This window comes from Mus caroli, unplaced genomic scaffold, assembly GCF_978045245.1.
Source record: "Mus caroli unplaced genomic scaffold, Mus_caroli_1 scaffold_8, whole genome shotgun sequence".
NCBI lineage: Eukaryota > Metazoa > Chordata > Mammalia > Rodentia > Muridae > Mus > Mus caroli.
The window spans coordinates 30,069,266-30,090,035 of NW_028227263.1; the positions used below are offsets into that span (position 1 = coordinate 30,069,266).

At 38.9% G+C, this 20,770-nt stretch overlaps 1 protein-coding gene across 14 annotated transcripts in view; it reads left to right on the forward strand.

Annotated features, from left to right (window-relative positions):
* The window catches only part of Sox6 (SRY-box transcription factor 6), a 592,637-nt gene that overhangs the window by 219,556 nt on the left and 352,311 nt on the right, over positions 1-20,770 (forward strand). For 8 of the 14 annotated variants that reach the window (XM_021166059.3, XM_021166061.3, XM_085841384.1 and 5 more), the window contains exon 1: positions 1,759-1,862. The exons of the other annotated variants lie outside the window; for them this stretch is intronic. The gene's annotated coding sequence lies outside the window, so the exon portion shown is untranslated. Of the gene's footprint in view, positions 1-1,758; positions 1,863-20,770 lie in introns of those variants that run through there. 14 annotated transcript variants of the gene reach the window in all.

The window sequence follows — 20,770 nt, forward strand, 5'->3', positions numbered from 1 at the left end:
TCAGCACTGTTTGAGTCAATTTATAACCTTTTCTCTGAATTAAATCATTTTTTTTTGACCAACCTTAGTAGACCCCATGAAAATAAAAGCAAATGCTTATAATGAAACAAGTTTAAAGCCTTACTTGTTTTTTTATTTCTGAGACATGATCTTGCTATGTCCATTGAGCTGTCTTTGCACCCTTAATCCTGTTGCTTGAGTTTCTGTCCTAGCAAGGATCACAGGCCTGGGCTCAAGACCCAGCTCTTGGCCTTTATTTTCCTGGGGTGGTCACTTCACTTCCCAAGAACATTAGCTGTTCTTGACTGTCATCTGTTTTTCTTCATTCTTACCAGGCTTTTATCTACCATGTGAACCTTGGTTGTTTGTTTTTCACCTTCCAAGTAGTTAGATGTTCATTTCCATCTCTGGATGTGACTATACATGGGAGCAGGTACAGAGGGGCAAACTAGGCCCGGAATAGCCTTGTAAGTAAGTTAACACAGTAAGCACAGTGTGTCAGCTAAGAGATTGGGCAATAGACACCAGCAAGTGTAGACCATTATGGAAATGAGGCAAAAGGAGTTAAAGTGTTCTATAAAGCAGACCAAGAAAAAAAGCCTGTCTGGAGCTTAGACCACTGTCAGACCTTAGGCACCAAACAGAGCTAAAAGATAGATTCTAGATTCTGGGTGGTCCACATATGGATGACTGCCAATATCCTAGAAGGAAGGGTCATGGTCTCAGACAGCCCATTTACACATAATAAAGCAAGGTAGAATGTCAGGGTCTAAAACCAATGCAGAAAGTCAAGGTCATAGGGCTGAAGAGATTGATTGCTGAGTGATTAAGTATTTGTACTGTTCTAGCAGATGACTAGAGTTGGTACCCAACATCCATGTCAGGCAGCTCACAACTGCCTGTGACACTGGTTCAAGGGGGTACCCTATGCCTTTGGCCTCCATGGCACTCCCAATGGTATACACACACACACACACACACACACACACAAAAACAACCATAAAAATAAATCTTGAAAAGGTCAAAGTCTAACAGCAGCAAGAGTAAATAATTTAATTCTTAATCCTCAGAATTTGTATTGGAGTCTCTGACAGGAGGTCAGTAATGGTTCCTCTAGAGAGTTTTCTAAGCCTTTAACATCCCATGAGAACTGCCTGGCATGTTAGGACTGGAGACAGAGGGTCCAGGTGTCTACATTTTCACAAGCATCCCAGATCATTCAGAGTCAAGTGTTTGCAGACCACATTTGGAGAAAATTGCCCTAAATTGTCAGGAAGCACTTATTGTGGGATAGGGGACCTAGTGGCTACTGCTGTTGGGAGAGGAAGAAGGCATTTAGAATTTGAAAGTCAGACCTTCCTGCTAAAAGAAACATTCTCAGGAGTCCAGTTGTGTTTATCTGCATGCAAGAAAGCCGTAAACATGGACTGGTATGCACTGGCCTGTGGTGCTATAAACCGGCTAGGTTTTTTCACCTCTCTAGCTTCCTGTGTTTATGACCCAAGTGCTTTTGTAATCCCTAACAAACATTTATACCTTTTGTGAAAAACTGGAGGCAGATGCTTCTTTTTGGCCCAATCCAAAGTGTCCCTCATCTTTTCTTTTCTCTTTTTTAACTTTCCATTTGCCATCTGCATGATTAACTTTTCTCTTTTCCTTCCCACGACGTAAATTGATTAGCTTGAGCTGGGCAGGCAGACTGCTGTCGTGCTAAGGGTTAACCAGAAGAGAATTACAAATGAACTATCTAGAAAGTTGATTATTAATCCAGCTAGAGAAGAAATAGCCTTTTACTTAGCAAGAATGAATATCCGAAGAGTGGGTGATACTGCTCAGGCGCTGGGGTGGAATGGCAGAGCTTGGTAAGTAACACATAACCTTTTATATTCATTTCTGAACAGCAGAATGTTGGTGTATGCAAACAATTATGTCTAATATGAATTCAAAAGCTGCTAGGACATTCTAAGAAGTTCCAAATGTTCTTGTTGATGAGATAGATCCCTGTACACTCTGTCAGTAGAAGGTCACGGAAAATGTTTGCATGAGTGGATAAATATATTTAATTTTGAAAACACACGATTAGATTGATGATTAAGAACAAGGAAGTGGGCATGGAGGAATGATTAGTAAGATAATCGAAGTCCAAACCTCACCTCAAGTAACATAAACTGAAGAATCCCCAGTGACAAACGTACTTTCTTTTCTCTCTCTCTCTCTCTCTCTCTCTCTCTCTCTCTCTCTCTCTCTCTCTCTCTCTCTCTCTCTCTCTCTCTCTCTCTCCCTCTCTCTCCCCCTCTCTCCCTCCCTCCCTCCCCCCTCCCTCCCTCCCTCCCTCCCCTCCCTTCCTTCCCCCTCTTCCTTTCTGCCTTTCCCTCTGCAAAAGCACATTCTGGACTCTCTGGCATTGAATATAATTTAAGTATAACATTCACATAAAGATTCACTGAGATACTTTCCAGACAATGATGCAACAAAAACTGTCATAGGTTTTGATATTTTCAGGGTCCCAGGACTCATTTCCTTGCTGTGTTTAATTTAAAGTCCTTTTTAAAGACAGCTTTTATTGTATCTGTGAATTGGAAGGGAAGAGAAATGAGAAGATCTGTGCTATTTGTACAATGAAAATTAAGTGAAAACGTAGGATTTTAATAATGTTCTTCCACCAAAGACTGCTCCGGTTAAAGAAGAAATTTTGATGTCAATATTCAATTCTATAAGGTTGAAAATTTGCCTGATACTACAGAAGAAAACCTTTAAAATGTAACATGGAGCATAATGAGTATTCTAAAAAGCTTGTATAATAAATAATTTGAATATGAGGCTATTATTCTTAGAAGTCAGACAATTTCCTCAAATTGCAGTTGTATCCAACAAATGAACACTTTTGAAAGTATGTTTTAATGATAATTATATCATTTCAAATTAAAATTTTATCAGTTAATTCCTAAAATGAGCACAAAAGTCTTCTTTTAAAAATTATGAATTTCAAGTTGGAAGCATATGCTGTGTGTGTGCATGTGTCTGAGTGTATCTGAATATAGGTAAGAAGTGTGTGTTTAGAGGCCAGAACACCACAGAGCCCCACATACTTGGCTTGTGTTTATTTCTCATGTCCTGGCCTATATTTAGGGCTGGAAACAGCAGAGCATAATAAATGAAATAATAAGAATATTAGTTAAATGTGTAGTTCTTAGAGGTAAGTGAATGCCTTAGCTCACTTAATCCTCACATTAGCACTGTGGTTCTTGGGAACCTGCTAGGATTAAGGTAGATGCTAAAACAAAAGTCAGGCTAATTAACGATTCCTTGGCATCTGATAGTATAAGTCTACAGAGTCAGGGTTCAGGAACTTGAATGTGTAAGAGGGAAAATACCTGAATTTGATATGCTTGTCTTGAAATTCAGGACCACTGAAGAAGGGGAGGGAACTAACCACGGAGTTCTCTGCATTTATTAATTCTTTGACAAATGTTACTGTGGAATTTCAGTCATAAAATGAGATCAATTATATCGCATAGCATATTAAATATGCTATACATTTATAAGAAGTGAAATGTCACTCCAAGCCTTGTCATGCCAGAAGCAGCCACGTTATTAAGTTGATGCTTCATTTTGTTTTCTTCCTAAACTTGACTCATATATCATATTCATTGTGTAGTAGTGAGATACCCACTTATCGCTCTTTGGATCCTTGACTTCCCACAATATTCTCATTCAAATAAACAAAGCAAAACAAGCAACAATAACCAAGCATCAAGGGCCTCCTGCCCAGAACTTGACTCTGCCTTGGCTGCAGCTCTAGCTTTCATTCTCAGCCTTTCTGATCCAGCTCCTGTACCAGTTTCCAGTTACTTCTTGTAGCGGCCAATGTAATTTCAATTTTTGAAAACTTTATTTTTAATGATGGTTCTTAAACACCACCTACCAGAGGCAATGGAAAAGAAAGGATAGTGGGGTCTGGGTGGGGATTGGTGGGGAGGACAGTGGACCTGTTTAGAAAGGTTCCTTGGAGCAACGCCTGTCTGTGTTGTCTGGAAATCAGCAGTTCTGTTTATAGTTCAGCAGCAGCAGCTCAATCCACCCGCCAACACTTCGTGGATACACCAGTAGTATAGTTTGGTAGAGTCAAGATAACAAATCAGCACTGGTGGCACTACCTAGCAGAGACAGCCAGGCCTTGGCTCAAGTCAACAGGAGGGACCCAGAGGGACACCAGGAAAAGTTCTCAGCTGTACCTCTCTGAGTGAATCAAGAGACCAACAAGTTTTGCACAGCTAGCTCTATAAGTAAGCCTCGCTCAGCCTCTGTCACTGTCTGTGCAGTCTTATTTATACCCTCCAAACATCACATGTTATCAGCATTTATGTCTGTCTCAACTGCTATCACTCTGTCAATCAGCCCTAGTCCGAGAAAGCAGCAAGAAGCCGCAGCATACCTCTAGGTTTTTGGTTGTTTTTCTCTGTGGTGTCTCTACAAATGTAGCTCAACTACGCAATGTAAGGCAGACCAATATATGCCTCTCCTGTGTCTGCTTCAGTTAAACATTCCTTCACAAGTCTGCCTTAGCCTTTTACCTGTGTACACTTCAGCTAAACATTCTTTCATGTGTTTTGCCCAGCAAAACTCTATTCAACTGACTTTCTAAAGAACCCTTAAGTTTCCACTTCACTCTCACTTATTTCCTGTCCTGAGGTCTTCACAGAAAGCTGTCTTCTCCCCTGAACTGCACACTTCTCCAGTCTTTAGCAGCACATTTCTAACTCATCCTTCAGGTTTCTGTTTCAGGTTACAGTTTTTATTAATTTAATCCATTAATTTATTATTGATTCATTTTTGTGGAAAGGGCATAGACATTGGACACAGTGGACATCTAGAGGTTAGAGAACTTGTTTTTAGAATCCTGTTCTTCCTGTGGGTCCTAGGAATGGATCTTAAGTTATTAGAATGTGAGGCAAGTGTTCTTAGCTGATGAGATGTCCCAGTAGCCCAGATCCTCATTTCAAAGTCATTTCTTCAGAGAAACCTTCCCTGATCTTTCCATTTCAAATGCTGTTTGCCACAAAAATCTTGCCTACTACCCCTGTGATTTATCAGATATTGTCATTTAAATGATCTATTTACAGGTGTGATTTTCCTTTTCCTTCCTTTCTCCTTCCTTTCTTTCTTTCTTTCTTTCTTTCTTTCTTTCTTTCTTTCTTTCTTTCTTTCTTTCTTTCTTTCTTTCTTTCTTTCTTTCTTTCTTCCTTCCTTCCTTCCTTCCTTCCTTCCTTCCTTCCTTCCTTCCTTCCTTCCTTCCTTTCTTTCTTTCTTTCTTTCTTTCTTTCTTTCTTTCTTTCTTTCTTTCTTTCTTTCTTCTTTACTTTGAAATAGCCTACTTTGTTGTTGGATTTTTTCCTCACATGTAGTATATGTAGTCTGGCATATCATAGGCATTCTGTAATACCTGTTATTATCAGGGAGGAGAAAGAGAAAGAAGAAAAGGGAGATGGGTATGAAGGATGACAAGTCTCTGATGGTGAAGCCAGTGGTCTGTTGCTCTGTTTGGACACACTGTGTAGAAATTTGCAGTTTGGTGTCAGCAAAGAATGAACTGAGGAGGTAGTATAGAAAAAGGAACTTAGTTCCCACATTATAGGCTTATAGGGTAACTCAGCGACAATAATCCTATGTAGAAGTGCTCTAAGAGTCTTCTGAAATCTGGGAGAACTTAAGACTCAACTGAGGAAATAAAAAGTCTCAAGGGGAGAGTTGTCATGGTACAGTTATACAGCTTTGGTTTTCAGGAGAATTGTAGGTAACTTTTTTTTTCTTTTTTAAAGAATAAAGAAAATGAAATCAGGTAGGTAAGACTTATCAAATGTCAGGACATAATTATGTTGTATTCTGCATAAAACTTTGCTGACATTTATAATTAAGGTCCAAGGCTTTGAGATTGTGCTCAAATGTAATTGTGATGGAGGTAATAGAAAGGTAAAATAAAGATGGTAAGGAGACTTAAGTTATGTTTTTAAGTAAGGTTTTATGTATCATCTTATATGATTAAATTTTTTATTCAATTTAATATTTACTTATTATTTTCTCTCTATTGTTCTTTTCTTTAAACAGACTTTTAAATATAATATATTCTGATTATGGTTTCGTTTCCTGAAACTCTGCTAAGATCTTCCCCTTATTATTATTTATTTGCTTACTTTGTTTGTGCTTATGCCATAGCAAACACTTGGCGGTCAGAAGATGATGTTGGGTTTTGCCTGCCATTGTCTGGTTCCCTGAGATCTTTTTTCCTTGGGCTGTCAGGTTGGCAGCAAACACCTTTATCTATACAGCCATTTTACTAGCCCATCTTATACAATTCTTGTGGGAACCTTGTGACATAGTGACAGTAAGGCTTTTGCTGTCATTGTTTCACAAGAGCTCAAACAGGATCCAAGACTAAACTTATTTTAAAGAAATTCCTAGGCACAGCTGTTTATGCAAAAAGAATATTCACTTACCGCTGAGCCTCCCTGAGGCTTAGGTCAAAGTATGTGTTTAGTGGCTTTGGTAGATGTCTTCTATACATTGTCTTGACTTGAAAATTTCTTTTTCTTTTCACATTTCCTAGAAATGCTAAATGGTTAGCAATTTCCAACAAGTGGAACCAAATTGTCGGGATGCTTGTAATCAATGAAGATACACCACTGAGCTTCCTTTATGTTAAGGATTACTGAATGAACTTTATTGGTCAGGTCCCTGCCTAATATCTTAGAGCTCCAAAATAAGGCACACATGTTACTGGAAAAGAATGAAGCAGTGAACCTTGTGATGTCATAGGCTCTCAGGTGCATACCTAAGTGTTCAGTGTCAGGTACTCATTTGGATGACTTTAAAGAGGACATGAAGACTATATGTGTTTATGTCACATGTACACACACGGGCAGACAAGTGACAAGTAGCAAATGTTTTTTTTTTTTCCAGACAAATTCCAGGAACTATTTGTAATGATTACCTGAAAAGCTATTGTGCATTAAGAAGGCCAGACTTCTGTGTTTCAGTTGGACAAAGGCTGAGGAGAAGTGTGTCTGCTCATGCTTGTTTGGGTTTGGTGGTAGAAGTTTCTTGAGGTGAAGAGATGCATGCTATCCCTCAAAAACAGGATTTAAGAGAATGTAAGAGTGGATGGTACAGACCTGTAACCCCAGCTACTCTAGAGCCTGCAGCAAGATCCCATGTTCAGGCCTTTTTGGGTTACTGACTGAGTTCAAGGCCAGCTTAGGTGAACCTAGTGAGACTGATGCAAAATAAAAGTAGAAAAGAGGGCTGTGGATATAGCTCAGTGATAGAACACTTGGCTAGCATATATAACTAACATATATGAAGTCCAGGTTCAGTTCCTACCCACACAGAGAGAAAATAAGAATATACAATACTTAGACAGCAAGGATGTGGCACACACACACACACACACACACACACACACGGAGTTCATTTGTGTTGGTCATCTTTAGGGTGAAGGATTTGATATAGACATTCCATTACAGATGAGTACTCCAAGATCTCAGTCTGCATATCACCCAGTTGTGGATTTGTAGGTTAATTGCCATCAACTGTAAGAAGAAGCTCCTTCGTTGAGGGTTGCATATGTCATTGGGAATTGTTTTATTGCTATGTTCATTTTGAACAATAGGGTACGTTTTTGTCTAGGGATCTATGTAGTCATAGGTTTTTGGCTTCATAAATAGTGTTAGGCGTCCGTCCCATATCTTATTGTAGGCCTTATATCCAAGCAAAAAGTGGTTGGTTACTCACATAAAATTTGTGCCACTGTTGCACCAGCCTATACTGTAGGCAGGTGGCTGCTGTATGTCACAAGGTTTGTAGTTGTTGAGACTGGTTACTTTTCTCCTCTGGTTGTGTGTGTAGAGCCTTCCAGCACTATGAGCACTAGTTAGTAGGGGTGAAAATAATTGAGCACCAGCTAAATTTCTTAATGTTTGATGCCATGGTAAGTGGTGTCTTCAACAATAGGGCCTTACCATCAAGATGTAACCTATTATTTTGATCAGAAGTTTTACTTAGTAGCCTATGATATATGTCTAGTTGGAGCATTGTCTCCACCACTGCACTTCACTTAAATTCCTTTTATATATGTTCATAGTTCAGGGAGCTTCTAGAGTAGTGAGTTTCCACATGGATTTTTTAAAAGACCTTTTGTATTATCCCTCCCTAGGAGGGATGCTGAATCTTGATTGCTGGTCAGCAAATCTGAATTTATAAACTCCAGTTTCAATAAGAGATCTTTCCTGAAAACACAAGGAGGAAAGCAATTGTGAGAAGACCTGGGTAGCAATCATCTAACTTGATTCTCCTTCTTGACTGTGAAGAAATCTAGAAATTTTGCTTTCCTTTTGTGGTGTTAAAGATTAAACCCAGGGCCTCACACATGGAAGGCAAGCGGTGCCTCTGTACCACAACTCTAGATACTTGCAATTTTTAAAAACAGTAGCCCCATGCTTAGGCTACCCATTAACCAAGCAAATCAATTTTTGGAAATGAGATATAGGTATCGATATTTTTAAAGGTCTTTACCTTATTTCAAGATGCACCAACATTTGAAACTACTGAGTGGTGATGATGTAAGATACAGAGACATTGTTTAATATGAGCACAGGTGCCAGGAAGTGAGACCAGTAAGGTAGCACCCAGTCAGGTCACAGGTAGGATGTAGATTTACTAAGAGCTCCTTGTATGGTAGATGATAGAGAGATAACGAAACTCTTAAGGCAGGAGGTTAACATACTTAGGTATTGTTTTGGGATCACAATGCAGGCATTAAAGTAATTGTCCCCCCTCACCTCTTCCACCCCACCCACAAGAGTTCTCAACTTGGAATCAGGAAAGAAAATTTTAATTTTGTATTTTTAATAGATTTAAATATTTCTCTAATTCTTATTATTATGCTACTTCCAAAAGTAAAGGCAAATCCATATACATGTAAGAACCAAATAAATAAATAAAAATAATTGTAAGTAAGAAAAGCATATCTCTCCCAAGATCCTTATGCATACGAATACATGCAATCTTCCGATGAGTTTTGAATTCTGCTGGAGATGACTTTGAAGTGAGGCCAGGAGCATGAGAATCGCACTCAAGGGTTTGAGCTGAAGAACAATATGACTCCAGACACCACTGAGCTCTGAACACAGGAAAGCCGCCCAAGGCGACACCACGCTGCTGATATGAAACTCTCCTCTGGGTTCCAATGTGTATTAGCTGGTGGGAGAGGAAGTCAAGAGAGAAAAACTGCAAAAATTTAATTAAATAATGTTTTACATATTTTTTTCCTTTGGACTCAATGCAGTCACAAATGAAATAGCAGTTGCCTGGGATTTCCACAGCATTAATTAATTCAAACAAGGAAAAAATGAATCAGAACCAGAAACTTATTTATTATGCCCTTCTTTCCTTTAAGATCTCAAAAGTCTCAGGGTCTCTTGTGATCTCAGGAGTTTGCATTTCTAAGACTTGGGTATATCCAATTTAAAATGGATTAAAACATCCTCCCAGACATAATAGTAAAGGGAAGATATTTGTTTTCATTAATTTTTCTTTACCATTCTTTTAGTAGAAACTTTTTATCTTTTAATCAACAGTAATAAGACTTGAAAATGGTAACATGGCCAAGGATGGAGCGCCTCTGAAAATACCTTATAGATAAATTGGACTTAATCCTCTTTGCACCATAAAATGTAGATGACCTGTGTTTAGCAATGGTGTACATCACCTTTAGTTTCTGGTAAAGGAGAAAAAGAAAGGAATACCTGTCCATATTAGCTGAGTCGGCTAGAGAGCAGCATATCCGGGGAAAGCATAAACGAGTGAAATTGAACAGTAATTGGAGTGGAATACACAGATTCTAAGTTCAGTCTCATGATGGATGCTTCCTTCAGTCCATCTCTACTCTGTACCACAGTATAAAGCAATGTTGGTAATGTGTCAGTATTTAAAATCATTGAGGTTTCACAGTGTCCCACGCGTTTTTATTTACCTTTTCATTCTTATTCATTTATCCCGTCTTCATGCTTTTCTTTCTCTATTCACTCATATATCTCTGGATAATGAAGAAGTGGAAGTGACTTGCACTTCTAGGAAGATTCACACTTTTTGAATTAAACCATCCTCTGGTGTCTGCTATGTGTGTCTGTGCAATCTCGGCTGGTTGGACAATTCCAAGAGCTAGCTGCTGTGGGTCAGAAATGGGCACTGTTGCCATGGCTTCCCTTCTGATAGTGCAGTTCAGTTTCTGATCTTCTTTCTCTGTCTCCAGTACAACATCCGTGATGGATGTACCAAAAATCTGCTAAAGCAGGGTAATTTCTTTTTTCTTCCTTTTTTTTCCTTCCCTTCCCTTCCCTTCCCTTCCCTTCCCTTCCCTTCCCTTCCCTTCCCTTCCCTTCCCTTCCCTTCCCTTCCCTTCCCTTCCCTTCCCTTCCCTTCCCTTCCCTTCCCTTCCCTTCCCTTCCCTTCCCTTCCCTTCCCTTCCCTTCCCTTCCCTTCCCTTCCCTTCCCTTCCCTTCCCTTCCCTTCCCTTCCCTTCCCTTCCCTTCCCTTCCCTTCCCTTCCCTTCCCTTCCCTTCCCTTCCCTTCCCTTCCCTTCTCTTTTCCTTCTCTTTTCCTTCTCTTTTCCTTCTCTTTTCCTTCTCTTTTCCTTCTCTTTTCCTTCTCTTTTCCTTCTCTTTTCCTTCTCTTTTCCTTCTCTTTTCCTTCTCTTTTCCTTCTCTTTTCCTTCTCTTTTCCTTCTCTTTTCCTTCTCTTTTCCTTCTCTTTTCCTTCTCTTTTCCTTCTCTTTTCCTTCTCTTTTCCTTCTCTTTTTGTTTTTTTTTTTCGAGATAGGGTTTCTCTGTATAGCCCTGGCTGTCCTGGTACTCACTTTGTAGACCAGGCTGGCCTTGAACTCAGAAATCTGCCTGCCTCTGCCTCCCGAGTGCTGGGATTAAAGGTGTTCCATTTGTGATGATGAAGCCTCAGTTTTCTCACTTTATTCATACGTTTTGTTCTTTCCCAAGGCTTGTTTAAACTTTTTTTAAAAAAAACTCTCAGACAGAGGCACTCACACATGTGCCATAATCTAAGCTCCATACTCATTTTGACTGATTTTTTGGCACTCTTTCCAAGTGAATTTGTTGGATAAACAATTTTTTCTTGGATAACACACTTTTCTTTCTTTTCTGTTTTTCTTCTCATTTTTAAATGTCACTCACACTTTGATTAACCTTTGTTCTTCTAGGGACAGTGCAGGTTATGTGAGAGAAGACTAACAGGCAGAGAGTAATCGCTCTGTCATTCACGCACATGCTCCTTGAGCTTCTAGGAGTCTTTAAGAATCAGCCCTATGTTTCACTGTGTAACTAAGCATGCTGATTTCCTAAGCAGTAAATACAACAAGTTTGTAAATACAGACAGTTAACAGAGATAATTACAATGATCTGCAACTCCAGTATTAAATCGGCTCCTGGCTGGCTTGGGTGGCTCAGCATGTAAGAGCTTCCCAAGCCTGAGCACTAGAGTTTGAACCCTAGAACTTCCAATGGAAGGTAGGAGAGTACCAACTCCTGAAACTTGGTTCAGGTGAACACTGTGGTGCGTCTGTGGGACGTACAGTTACACACACAATAATAACAATGTATAACACTGAAAAGGAAGCAGCCCAGTGACTGTTTGGTGTGATTTGTGTGCGGCTGATGTCATATCATAGTTTTATTTTCTGTTTTTTCAGTTCCATTTCTTGCTAGCTTATCATAATGGCTCAGAGTGGTCACCACGACCATCCAGTCCTGAACTGTCCCCTGAACTGAGTGTCTGCTTGTCTCTTTACTTCTTGCCTTTGTACCACAACTGCTGTGCTTTCCAAACTTTTGTATCTGTATTTGAGTTTCCTGTATTTACCTTTGTTTCCAGACTCAAAGTTGTTATTTCTCTTTGATTGTTATTTTGGCCTTTAACAAGATCAGTTCTCCTATATTCCAAGCTCCAAATTAGATAAAAAATAGGGAAAATATCATTAAACGGGCTTCTTCCATTGCCAAACACTGACATAGGTGTTTGTACAGGAATTCCATCATTTATTTTTCAATACTTAAAACATTTATTTTTATTTTTCTTAATTATGCATGTATGAGTTCATGTGGATATATGTATGAGAATGCAGTGCCTGCAGAGGCCAGAAGCATCAGAGACCCTACCCCTGAAGCTGGAGATAAGTGGTGAGCTACGTAGAATGAATGGATGCTAGGAATCTTCTGGAAAAACAAGTGCTCTTAATTTCTGAGCCATCTCTGCAGCTCTGCTTTTCAATTCTTAAACAGTTATTCCCCCCCCCCTTTTTTTTCAAGTAGCAAAGAACTAGAACTAAGAACTCAGCATATGCCAGACATTGTGCTGAGCCCATTGGGTTTGTTCCTGCAATAGTCCAGCAAGGTGTACCATTTCTACACTGTATACATGAAAATTCATAGGTTCAGAGAAGTTGAACTTCTGTGAACATAACCGGACTGTGTTATGATAAATGTTAGAAGCAGAATTTGAACCCAGGTGTGGTTCTCAAGAAAATAGAAAGAATACAGTGACATTTAAGTAGAGTAAGTAGATTGTGAACTGAGAGGACTCTCCTTTAAGGAGCGAAATAAGCTCTAACCATATGACCTTGAGATACTTCTTTGGGATCTACATCCATTCTGATTCTCACCATCAGCACAGTGTTTCTGCTGGTACACAGTGGAGGGGTGTCAGCAGCTTGGTATTCAGGACAAACAGATCCTGAAAGGACTTTCAGAACCTTGGCCATGAAGGAGTACCCGCCTCCTATATGCAGCGTGGAGCTTTTCAGGACTTGCGGATCCTAGAATCCCAAGCACACCTTTGCTGTGTTTCTCACATCAGGCATATGATTGATGATTTGTGAAAAAGCAGACGATCTCTAGTAGTATGGTAGTGGCCGTAACAACGTGCTTCTCAGGGAAGCAGATGTGAGCCTCTTTATATGCATCTAAATGAGACAGGATCTCAGAGAGCAGTCTCTGAAGTTCCTCTTTCCAGGTTCAAATCCTAACCCACTGTGGGTGTATACTCAGACAAGTTCATGCATGTATCTGACTTCTCTTATGAATGAATGTTAGGGATAGTGGTGGTAAACCGGCTCCTAGGACTTACTACTACATGATTTGTAGAACCAAAGAAGTTAATGTATGTAAAATAATTAGCATAAAACTTGTATAATATGAGTTACAAATATTAGCTATTAAGATTCTAATTTGATACACACACACACACACACATACACACACACACACAAAACAGCTGGGCAGTGGTGGCACATGCCTTTAATCCCGGCAGAGGCAGGTGGATCTCTGAGTTCAAGGCCAGCCTGGTCTACAGAGTGAGTTCCAGGACAGCAAGGGCTACACAGAGAAACCCTGTTTCAAAAAACCAAAAAAAAAAAAAAAAAAAGATTCTAATTTGATCTTTAAACCATTTTTTTTAAACTCAATGTTTGTGAAAATTACTAACAGTCTCTAAAATGCAGAAGCCTTCATTAATCAATATATTTCATTTTTAATCTAACAAATAATGAACACCATTTCTTATTTCTGTTTTTCCTTTTCTTAAAATCTACTCTTAAGTCGAGAGTGACCTTACTGTGAATTTTTTGTTTTTTCGGTCTATTTCTTGGACCTAAACACAGAACAATCTAAAGCTACAAGATTTTGTTTAGAGTGGACCCAAGCTCCAGGTGAAGGGTCGTGAAGAGCATGTCTTCACCTTGGGATAATATCCTGCATGATGTGAGCATCTCCTGTATGTTTCAAAGTGTGACCTTCCATTGGACAAATTGGATAAGAGCTGACTTAAGTGACAAATTGGATAAGCAGCTGACTTAAGTGTTCAAGCATCATTCCTTGTTCATCTGCTACTCTACTATTGGAAGAAAGTGGCAAATAGGACTGAACTACTCCCTCCTCTGTGGTGTGAATGTGCAAAACAAAGATAAAAGCTATGTTTTCTTCGTGGAAGGGTGTGGAGGCAGACAGTAATTTCAAATAGAAATAATGAGGCTTCCAATTGCAATTGAGGCTTCCAATGAGGACACTGTGGCCATCAGAGGAAGAAGGAAAGAAGTTTATTCCTGAAAGAGAGGTATTGGAGTCAACTATAGACTGTGTTGTATGTATAGGTGCCGGGGATGCTGCTGTTAGTGGTGATGTGACTGTTTGACAGAGATGCTGTCTGCGTGTTTCCATGATGGCTCCAAGAGGAGCAGCACCTGCAATTAGCAGAATAAAAATCCAATGATTTGATAGACAAAGACTTTTGCTGCTTTGGTCTGTTGCTTCTCTGTTATATCAAATAATTTTGAGAGTTGGCTTTTTATGATAGTGATTTATCATTTTTGACTAATGGCATTGGCTTAGAGCAAAAGTTACCAGGTTCTGATGAACATGTATAGAGCTGTTTTATTACTCCCACCAACCTCCCCTTAACCCCCCCCCCATCCCACCATGTAGAATTGTACAATCTTGCTGTCACCTTTGGGTGGTATTAAAACATTTATTTTTAGGAGTTTGTCTCAGTGTGTATATAACAGTGAGTGTTCCTGTGTGCATCTGTGTGGGCTTATGTTTGGACTGGGGAGGGACGGAGAGAAGTGAAATTTTGAGAGGGTAGAAGTCAGTGATATTTGATACAGAGCGGTGGAAATTTAAACTGAAAAATAAAGGTTTTCAATGTTTTCTTCCACAGTTAGAAAATGAAACTGGCGACATGATACGTATTTCCACAAAGAGTATTTATGAATGTAATGTGCACATTATAAGGGCAATCAGACTTTCTAGAAATGGGGGAAAATATATGATTGAAAAAACTAGGCAGAGGTAAAGAAGACACTTTTTGAACCTAATTTGAAGCATAGTGCTCAGCTGGGGTAGAGTTTAGCAAAACTGGCTCGGCCATTTATAGATTACAACACTTTTAATTTCGTCAGTCTTACAAAGTGTTGATGTTGATAAAGAATTTGTTGATGCTCTATCAGTTTCTCCACGTGGAGAAGTGCTCCAGGGTGATTAGCCTACTTGGGGCTGGCAGCCAGAAGACAGAACCTGGGTCCCAGGCTTTCTGAAGTAGAAGAAAGTTGTCAGTGCTGAACTTTCAACTCTCTGTAGAGAAATTCCCATGACCAAGGGTAGAAGTTCTCTTCACTTTTTTATTTCTTTTGAAAAGTCTTTAGTGGGTTTTGCCAACGTTAACATCTTCGTGTCTGGTTGATTAAATTAACACCACTTTCAAGGTCATGCCAGGGCCTAAAGTTGCCTTGCTAAATACAAATTTGGGCAGTAATTTAAAAGCTCAACCATTTGATGTGTTATTTTCTGCTTCATGTCAAGGCTCTAAGACTCAGAGGACCTACCTGGTGTTCAGGGAGGCATGCTTAGGGGTCAGGTCAGGACTTTGAAAAGCAAGGCCTCCTGCCAAACAACTGGCCCTGGCTGAGGTTTGCTTTTTGTCCCATGTACAGTGACCTCTTGCCAGCACAGTCTGTCACCTATTGCGCCATCTCACAGTAGTCTTACTCATCCCTCTGCCTTGCTGCAGGCAGTTGACATGGGCGACCGTGGTTGGCCCACCTTCTTACAGCTTGATGTAGCTGGAGGCTCCATGGAAGCATGTACACTGCACCTCAAGTGAAGGTCTTGGAAAGACCCTTTCTCTGTGTTTTCTGTTACCATACAAACTAACGTGCTTCACTGTGTGACTTTGTTACTATGGATCTCCTTCCCCAACAGAACACACCGATACATTCCTGAACTCTGCTTTGCTTAGCACTGTCATTTTGTGGTATCAGTTTGGTAATAAGTCAGTGTATTATTTAATTTTTGTTAGAAAGTATAATTATGGGCTTTTAAAAGTTAGTTGGTAGAATAGATTTGAAGAAAAGGATAAAATACAGTCTTTCTCATGGATTATTTTCCACTTTAAAAATGTTCCATGATTATTAGGGAAAATCAGAAAATATAAAAAAGAAACTAAAAATGAGGGGACTCTTAGGGTGATATTGAGAAATAGTGCAGTGTTTAGTAGAATATATTTTAGGAGATTTTATACTTAGGTATTCATATTTATAGGAGAAAATAAAATATTATTGAATATTGATATTTTGTAAATTTCTTCAATTTTAAAAATAAACATTGTTCTATGCAGTTACTGTGAAAGAATTATAAAATATGGTAAAAACGAAAATAATTTTGAAATCTAAAGTTAACATCTCAGAGATTTTAATGGCTATCATGCTTTATTTCTTCCCCTTGCAATTCGTTTTAATAATTTTTTTATAAGTTGCCTTGGTCAAGACAATTTATCTTTTCTTTTATTTCATATTTATTTATTTATTTATTTATTTATTTTTTGAGACAGAGTTTCTTCGTGTAGCCCTGGGTGTCCTGGAACTCAGAGATCTGCCTACCTCTGCCTCCTGAGTGCTGGGATTAAAGGTGTGTGCACTACCACCACCCAGCTCCCTTTGTAAAATTTACATTAAAAATTCATATAACTTCATCGTTAGGCCAGGTGACTGCATTGACACCACTTCATAATCACCCAAGTCATGACTCTTTGTAGTTACATTACTTTCTAATTTATTTATTTTTTTGTGAATAAAAATGTATCCACAAGTCCACTACCATGTCCAAGGAATAGAATTTTGATAACAGCACATATTGCCACTAGGTATGAGCTACTTTCTGAACATTAGCACCTCGTTAGCATTTCCCCACACTTTACTAAAATGCTCTTCCTCACAAATGTCTTCTTTCCTAAATGAGTGCATAATCTGTATAAAGGTAACATGAGAAGTTCAGAGCAGGTACAAAAAGTCAAGGCAAGCAACCTGCTTCCTTGGTCCCATTATAACCATCTTCAGGCAGATACATGTTTTGATTTGTAAAATTTCCTACCTGTCTTATCTGTCTACCTATCAAACCCATCTGTCTATCTTCTGTTTATTGATCACCTATCAATCATTTACATTTATCTATACTCTATATATTTACTTTAAAAATAACAATAGGATCAAGTAGTAGGAAATGTTCCATTTTCTTGTTTTACTTAACAAGCTATTATTTCCATGATGCTACATGTTCACTAGCATGATGATAGTTTTCCTTCTAGTAAAATAAAATTATAATTTGAAAAAAACCCCATTTTGTGTGTGTGTGTGTGTGTGTGTGTGTGTGTGTGTGAATATGTAGAGGTCAGAGGACAACCTGAAGGACTTCATTCTCTCCCTTTGCCTTGTGGATCTGGGGGATTTTGCTCAGGTTCTCAGGCTAAGTGGCAAGTGCTTCACCTGCTGAGCCTTCTCTCCAGCCCTATTTGATTGTTTTTCAATATCTCATGCTGTCCTATTGTGGGCATTGCACACGTTTGCTGATAGCTTTAGTTAAGGTTATTTCTAATTTTCTGTTGTTATTAGCAACATCTTGTTAAGTCCTACCACAGCTCAATTGCTGCACACACCTGCAATTATTTCTTCAGTTTTAATTCTCAGAAATGCATTGCTGGCTGATCCTCTTTAAGGAAGTTAGACATATATTTGCAAAATGCCCTCCAGAGAAGCTCAGTCAGCTCACTCTTAAGCTCACTTCATCATATCTCTACCAACACACTGCCACTGTCTTAACCAAGGTCAGTATAAATGTAGAAAATGACAGCTCAGTTTTAGGATGATTTACATTTGTCTGAGTAGTAGTTAAATGAGTACTTTTTCATTTTTTGGACTGTCTGGATGTCTTTATTTTAAAAAAATACATGTCCTGCTCATGTGTGTATGTCATTAGATATTTCAAGGATCAGCTGAATAAGTACATATATACATATATGTAAATATTTTGGATAGCTGAACCCAAAGAAATATGTTGGTCCAATGAACATTAGCTATTGATTCTTTTTTGTAAGAAATATTTACTTGTATGTTAAAATCTTAGATGGTGAAGATGGTATTGCTTTTGTGTTTTTCTTTTGGAGGAAGGGTCTCACTATATTCCTAGATGACCTGGAGTCCCTCGGCTCAGCAGATGTGCCCACTTCAGACTTCTCAGTATCTGAACCATAGAGCATACAATCCATGCCAATTTAGAACTGGTTGGTGACTGATCCAACCAGATTACTCCTACAATCTTTTTGTTTATTTGTTTGTTTGCTTTGTTTTGTTTTGTTTTGTTTTTTGAAACAAGGTCTCTCCACTGTAGCCCTGGCTGGCTTGAGACTCACTATGTAGGCCAAGTAGTCTTGAAATCACAGAAATCCTCTGGATGCTGGTATTAAAGTCTGTACCATCATTGCTAGCACAATCCATTTTTGCAGGGTTTTCCTGTGTAGCCCTGGCTGTCCTGGAACCCACTTTGTAGACCAGGCTGGCCTCAAACTCACAGAGATCTGCCTGCCTCTGCCTTTATTAAAGGTGTGCCACTATGCCTAGTGTATAATCCATCTTTTATGTTACATTTATTATAAAGTTCTTACAGGCATTTGGATCTACTTCTCAATTTATTTTGTTTAATCTGCCTACTCTTTGACAAACTTTAATGAATAGATTTCATATTATTTGAGCTGAATTACCATCACTCATAGTTTTTCATACTGGAGACTCACCTTAGGTCTTCAGTATGCTGGGAAACCACTAAACCACTGAGGTTCATCTGCATGAACCCCAGTCATGTTACCAAATTTCTTTCTCTGGTTCCCTTAAAAACAAAACAAAACAAAACAAAACAACAACAACAAAAACTGCTTCGATTTGCAATTTTGGTAGAAATGTATAAAATTTGTAAGACAAGCTGTGATAGCAATCTTTTCAATTTAAATGAAAATGAATCCTTAGATATTTCAAATCTAGTTCCCTCCTGTAGGATGTGGTGAAGGGTCTCTTTTGCGCATGAGTTCTAGGCTAGCCTAGATTATCGAACAGAGTAGCAAACTGACTGCCTGGGTGTCTGCAGATTCATAGTCTTAACAATGGTTTAAGACTGAGGGGCTCTGGCCAGCTTCTTATCTGTCCCCCATAAACCCAGTGCCACTCTCTAATGAATTTGGAATTGATGTGCTTTGAAAAGAAACATTTGTACTTTTAGAGTGTGCTAATATTTTCTAAGTATGGAGGAGACAGACGCATGTCAAACTTGCTGTGAGGGGAGTGAAATCCTCTCTCCCTTGCTACAGCTGTCAGACAAACAGTGGTGCTGGGGTGTAGTGTACTCGGGTGGAGTTGCATGTGTAATACAGCAGATAAGGACAGGATAAAGAACCCGACAGTTTGTATTTTGGGATTGAGTCTTCTGGGGCAGGCTTTTCTCTGTCTTATTGTTTCACAGTTAATGAGCATGGTTGTGATCTTCCGGTAAGGACAAATGTTGCTTGCTTATGTAGCTTCCTCCCTCCACAGTGTCCCCTTCCCCCAAATATTCCTTCCCTCTGCTTCTGTGACACATCTATTCTGAGACCTCCTTTCCCTTCTTTTTGGAGTTCTTGTTCCATAGTTTTGTGAGATAAGTTTTGATGAAACCGGAGTGTAAGTTCTGCATGTGTGAGGAGGAGCCAGAGTGCTCACTGGTGTGAGCTGGCGAAGTCTGAAGAGTGAAAGTGTTTGTTACTAGTATGTTTCATTTTCGTATAAATTTGAGCTTTCCTTTTCAAATAAATTGACAGACTTTTTCTTAATGAAAACGAATGATAGCAGTAATTGTTTGAAGTTCCAGAATATATTTTTCAAGCTTCACCCTTAAAATCTCCTGTTAGTCACAATGTTGCACTAACTTTTCCTACATATATATTTAAATGAATGTGGCATAGGCTGTCTTAAACTTGTGCTCTTCCTGCCTCCATCTTCTCAGGTCCCGGGACTGTCCATGTTGCTACCATGCCACACCCTTCCTGTATCTCTGACCGTGCTTGTCTCCTTTTCTAAATCCAATGACATACAAGTGACAAACAGCAGTCATTACAAAAAATAAGGAGTGGAGAGAAGTATGGAGAAAAAGAGAGGAAGGTACAATAGGGGAAATAGCAATAGAGATAGGTCATCCCTTTAAAAAAATTGACCCCAAACACTATTTTGTTTTGCTGTTTCTTGGATTTCAAGGTTAAATAATTTTTTTCTGTCACATTAGGTTTTTTGGTTTTGTTTTGTTTGCCATACACACTTATGTGTCTTTAACAATGACTTTTAAAAGATTGATTTATTTTTATTCAATGTGTATGAATGTTTGCTTTGCATGTATGTATGTGCGCAATGGGCATGACTTGCTTTTAGTTGTCAGGAGAATGTGTCAGATCCCCTGAGACTGGAGTTATAGGCTGTTATGAGCCACGATGTAGGTGCTGGGACCGGAACCCAGGTTCTCTGCAGGGGAAGCTAGTTTTTGGATGGCTGAGCCGTTTTCCTCTAGATACCCATGGTATAAGTATGTGAAGTATTTGGATCATATTGTGACAGATTTAAGCAGAAGCTGAGAAATAAATCAAAGTGCTGGTTGTGAAAAAAATAACAACATTAATACTGAATTATAATTTTTCTGTTTTAAAAATGTATCTCATATGTTATTTGAAGTACCATATATTGCGTTGCTATAAAGTTAATTTTTAAAATTAGTTTGACATGCATAATCACAATTTTATCCAACAAACCACTAAGAATGAAAAAGTTTGGAAAGGAAAGCTGCAGACCTGGGAATAGGTGACAGTGTAA